This window comes from Herpailurus yagouaroundi, unplaced genomic scaffold (assembly GCF_014898765.1).
Source record: "Herpailurus yagouaroundi ecotype Mexico unplaced genomic scaffold, PumYag 164, whole genome shotgun sequence".
NCBI lineage: Eukaryota > Metazoa > Chordata > Mammalia > Carnivora > Felidae > Herpailurus > Herpailurus yagouaroundi.
Genome location: NW_024412405.1, coordinates 14,451,952 through 14,456,923, shown reverse-complemented (window position 1 = coordinate 14,456,923; position 4,972 = coordinate 14,451,952). Strand labels below are relative to the sequence as shown.

At 43.2% G+C, this 4,972-nt stretch overlaps 1 non-coding gene across 1 annotated transcript; it reads left to right on the top strand.

Moving 5' to 3' along the window:
- Window positions 1–1,408: 1,408 nt before the first annotated feature.
- Window positions 1,409–1,515, top strand: LOC121037989 (U6 spliceosomal RNA). Its single transcript, XR_005794095.1, has one exon. It is a non-coding gene; the product is annotated as a U6 spliceosomal RNA (small nuclear RNA).
- Window positions 1,516–4,972: the final 3,457 nt, after the last annotated feature.

Genomic DNA, 4,972 nt, shown 5'->3' with positions numbered 1-4,972 from the left:
GCTTCTGCATTTGAATTTAAATGCCCCAGAAACACATACAAAAGGGTTATGTAATTTTTTATGATAGCATTTTCAATTTCTCCCATTTGACCTTTTGATATTGCTTTCGCGATTAATTTTTTTCTAGGGCCTTGTTGACACAACAGACCGCTGTACTAACCTGTTAACCTTCGAAAACTCAGAGTTGAAATCTGGTTTGAGTGAGAAACCCCAAACAGTTTCCAGCTGGCCTGGGCCTGATGAACAGTAAGCCAGACACACTCATGTCCATGATGGATGGGCTGCTGGTGAATAAGAGGAGGTTGAAATGGAATGGGATGTGAAGACAGCATCGTGTTTAATCTTAGAGTGGCTCATCTTAGCGCTCATGTTCAGAAAAGAATAAAAACGCAAGTGATTTAGCCAAAGAAGCCGTTTCTTTCTTTCTCCAACTTGCCACAGACAGTCCTCGGGAGTCAGCCCCTTCTGCTATGTGCACTGATGTACGATGGCCAGGTGACATCATTAAGCTATTTCTTGTTCCTCCCTTCCTAATTATGCCAGATTGATATCTGGTTAAATTGCAAAAACAGTTTTAATCCCCTATAACTGTAAATCCTGCTTTCATCCCAATTGTGAGTTAAACCATACCCAGATGCTTGTGAAATCCTCAACACTGTCCAGGGGTAATTGAGGAATGCTCCGTTTGGTTAGTCTGCACCTTGAGAACAGATGACTCACCCTCTCTCGATCCCATCTTCAAAAGTGGTCTGTGTCTGGCCTTTGCCGTCCTCCCTAACCCACCTGTCCACATCAAACATACCAATCACTGGTCCTGTGGTTTTACAAGCCTTTTGAGTCTCCAGAGCTGACCTTTCTGTTTTATTTTATTTCTAACTAGGGGCGACAGGATCGCCAAAATCTCCAAGGGATATTCTTTGAATAAATACACCCAGTGCTCGCTTCAGCAGCACAGACACGTTTGGTAATTTTATTGTATATTTATTTGAAAAGAAAATATTGCCATTCGGTCATCACCACTTTCCAATACGCTATGCTTTAGCGTGTTCATGCTACAGTGACTCCCATATGGACAGAGCAGGGTGGGAGCCTGTGAAGACCGAGGCCAGTGCTAGAAGCTTCTCCTCCTGAGAAGCAACTCTGCAGAGCAGTTATGACCACAGAACAGCTCCGGGGAAGCCTTCTTACCATGCGTGCACCCCGTGGCTACAGCCACTTGCCCTTTGAAGGCTGAGCCCTTGAGCAGTGTCCTTTTCTGACATTGTCACCCAGAGTAGACATTTACAGCAGTCTCTGTTTTGCACAACAAACCTGTGTATGTATGAGGCCTTGAGCAGGGTCAGCTATATAATTTGCAGGGTTCATTACAGAATGAAAATGTGGGGCTTCTTTTTTAAAAAGTAGGAGAGGGCTTGTTTTGGTAGCTTGTATATTAAAATTGGAGCCATACAGAGAAGATTAGCACGGAACCTGCACAAGGATGACACGCAAATTCGTGAAGCGTTCCATAAAAAAAGAAAAAAAAAGTAGGAGAGAAAATGCCTTTAAAGGCAATAAAATAGGAGCCCCTGAGTGGCTCAGCCGGTTGAGCGACTGACTTGATTTTGTCTCAGGTCTTGATCCCAAGGTCGTGGGGTCAAGCTCCACCCTGAGCCTGGAGCCTGCTTAAGAGTCTGTCTCCCTCAGCCCCTCTCCTCCCCGTTTGCACTCTCTGTCTCTCTCTCTCTTTAAAAAAAAAAAAAAAAGTATTAAAACATAGGCTTTTTCCTTTCTTCTGAAGTCTCCTTTTGATTTATCATGGTAATTAAGTTTGTTTTTTTTCTTTTTTTTTGTTTGTTTCGGTTTGATTTGGTTTTTGCTATTTAATGTCATTCTAAATCAGAAAAAATTCAACATTTTAATTTTTAAATTTTTTTAATGTTTATTTATTTTTGAGAGAGAGACAGACAGAGACAAAGTGTGAGTGGGGGAGGGTCAGAGAGAGAGGGAGACAGAATCTGAAGCAGGTTCCAGGCTCCACGCTGTCTGCACAGAGCCCGACGTGGGGCTTGAACTCACAAGCCGTGAGATCATGACCTGAGCCGAAGTCGGAGGCTCAACTGACTGAGCCACCCAGGCGCCCCCAGAAAAATCAACATATTTAGGTGATTAGCAGGAAATGTACCATTGGTCTTTATAGGGTGCGATACTAGTTTTAAATGAAAATATAAGAGCATTCGTCTCTCAGGTAGCATACTCAAAATTACACAAGCCAAATTTCAAAGCTGCATGTCTATTGTGGTTTTATTGCAACAGTGGAAACACTGCACAAAAGCAACTCTGCTTTTCACAGCACACATTCTACCAACTCTATTTTCAGCTTACTGAAGAGTAAGGAAAGACTGAACAGAAAATAAACCATTACCCTATCTTTTCCTTTCTTTCTGGGTCACCATTTTCAGTATTATTGGCCGACTCAAGAAAGTAACACAAGTAAAGAATGGGTTCCTTGATAGGGTTCCTTGTTCATTAGTGTTCATTAGAGTGTCATTGTCTTCCTCCGGGTCTGAAGCAGGTTCTGTTTTAAACAGAAAGCATGGCCTAAAGGGGTTGTCAATGACCCTTCATACCCAGCTATAAGACCCAACTTACTTGCCTGGTACTTGTACTGAGTCACTGAACTGCCATGCCTTGTGGATCCACCAGAATTCTTTGCTCGTTGAATGTCATCCATTCTATTTGTAAACAGGCCTACAAAGAGTCGCAGTGCACGCACATATAGCATGTAACTTCTCTGTTCACACGTGTGCTCCACTGTCCCATCACATTTCACTTGCAAAACATAAGTTCAAAGATAGCATGGTTAAACATTTCAAGATGCAACAATACAGGATTAAGCCAAACAAGGGACCCTTTGAACATGGGCCCTGGGCTACTGGATGGTCTGCACATCCATGAAGTCAGGCCTGGCCTTGAACTAGGAAACCGCTTGTTTGATCGACTCAGGTTCAACCACGGAAAAGGTACCAAAGTCAAGAATATTTTTGGAAGTGTCAACGAGGAAGAAACACTTAAGTTACTATTTCTTAAGTTTGTAGACCACCGGACATCAAAATTTGGTTTCCTTTGATTGAGTTCATTGGGTTGACTTCCAACACCTCTGGTTTCCTGTTCGATGCCACAGAATTATTTTATAAACTATGAATGAAATGGATTACCTCTGGCTTCATCTCTGCATGGGTGCAGGCACATAAGTTCCTCAACCTCTTGAGCCTCCAGGCTGCAGGGCACCCTTTTTATTCATTCCTGGGTCATGCCCCCTCAGACCCTTAAGTGGTGATGGCTTTTGGACGTGGCATGTGTGATTTATGAAAGGCTTTGGTTCTGGGTGGACTTTGCCTGCAGGGGCTGACCCTCCACCCACAGGGGATGATAGGTAGATAATAATGCCTTGAGAGACAAAAGAGGAACTGTGAAAAAAAAAGACCTTCGCCCCAAGGAGTTATATAATCACTCCACAGCACTGTGTACACACACACACACACACACACACACACACACACACATATAAAGGTGGGGCTGCAAGGAAGCAGTAACATGGATTTCTTTCCCAAGGACTGACACAGCAAGTTATCTCTTCATAACTGACATTTTTAAAGCTGGCTCTATGCACAATTCAAGCTTTTGTCTTATTAAATTACTGAAGACAGGGAGGATACTAGGAGTCTGCAAATAATCTGTTTTCCTCAGACATATCAGGGCAGTTGCCAACCACGGCTCCCATCTTTAACTTCTTTCAGAAAGTGAACCTGTTACCTATCAAGAGATATAACCATGGGGCCGCATGCACATGTTTTTCTAGTGAGTTACATCCTGGCTGCGTCCCCACATTTTTTTCCTTGTGTAGTGTGGACGGCTCCAGAGACACACCCTCACTGCTATAACATTTTTGTGGGAGCAAGGAATGAGAGCTAGTCCATTGCATTCAGGAGAGTAGTGTGTTGGGCTCCATAAAGGAGCTGGGACCATCCTTCCCCCTCCCTGCCCTTGTGCGCTGACCTCAGCCTGCCTTGTCTGCAGGGATAAACAACGACCAGTTTGGACCTGCCTCTGCTCTTGCTCTCAGTCTCCCTCTGTGACCTTATCCTTTGGCCACAGCAGTGTCCCAGAGGCATCGTGCCTGAAGCCGAGTGACTGGAGTGGCAGGGCTGAGTCTAGAATACCACAGAAAGGCGCTATGTCTTGGGTACTGCGAATCCTCCTTGAGAAGCCTCTCCAGGTATCAGAATTCAGCGTGACTTGCATTCCTGTCAATCAACCAAAACAGGCACAGATATTAACTGAGAGCCTTCTAAAGAATATGCTGGTGATGCACAGATGTATTTGAAAGAATAAAAACCACCGTTCAGAGTTTGGCTTTGCATATGTCTCACCGGATGACCTTAGACCAGTTATTTAATTCTGGAGGCTTTTGTTGTCTCAGTAGTAAATTAGAGATGAAAATACCTCTTGCCTATCTCACGGTTTAGAGATTGAACCAGGCTAAACACTGCACATATAATAACACACCATAAGAAAACTGTTAGAGTCGACTGCAATGTCAGGCATTACTATCAAGTGCCTAATACCATCCCAGGCAGCATGGAATAAAAAGTAACTAATATTTCATGCTTATCTGAAATGAAATCACAATCTTGTTGGGAGGAAAGGCTCTGTATGTGGTACAGATATGCTTTTTTAGATCTCCACATTATATATTGTTCATAACAACACTTCTGTCTACGAAGTTGGTTCTATGATTATGTCCATTTTACATATGAAGTAATGAGATGCAGTGATCCTGCATACCATTTGAAGGTCACATGCCCAGCTTCAGGAAAACGGCAAATTCAAGATATGAAACCCATGAAGTCTAACTCCAGACTCCAGACTTCACCTTGACACCATGCCGTATCTTTTCATTGGTATTATAGACTTAGTACAGGCAATAATT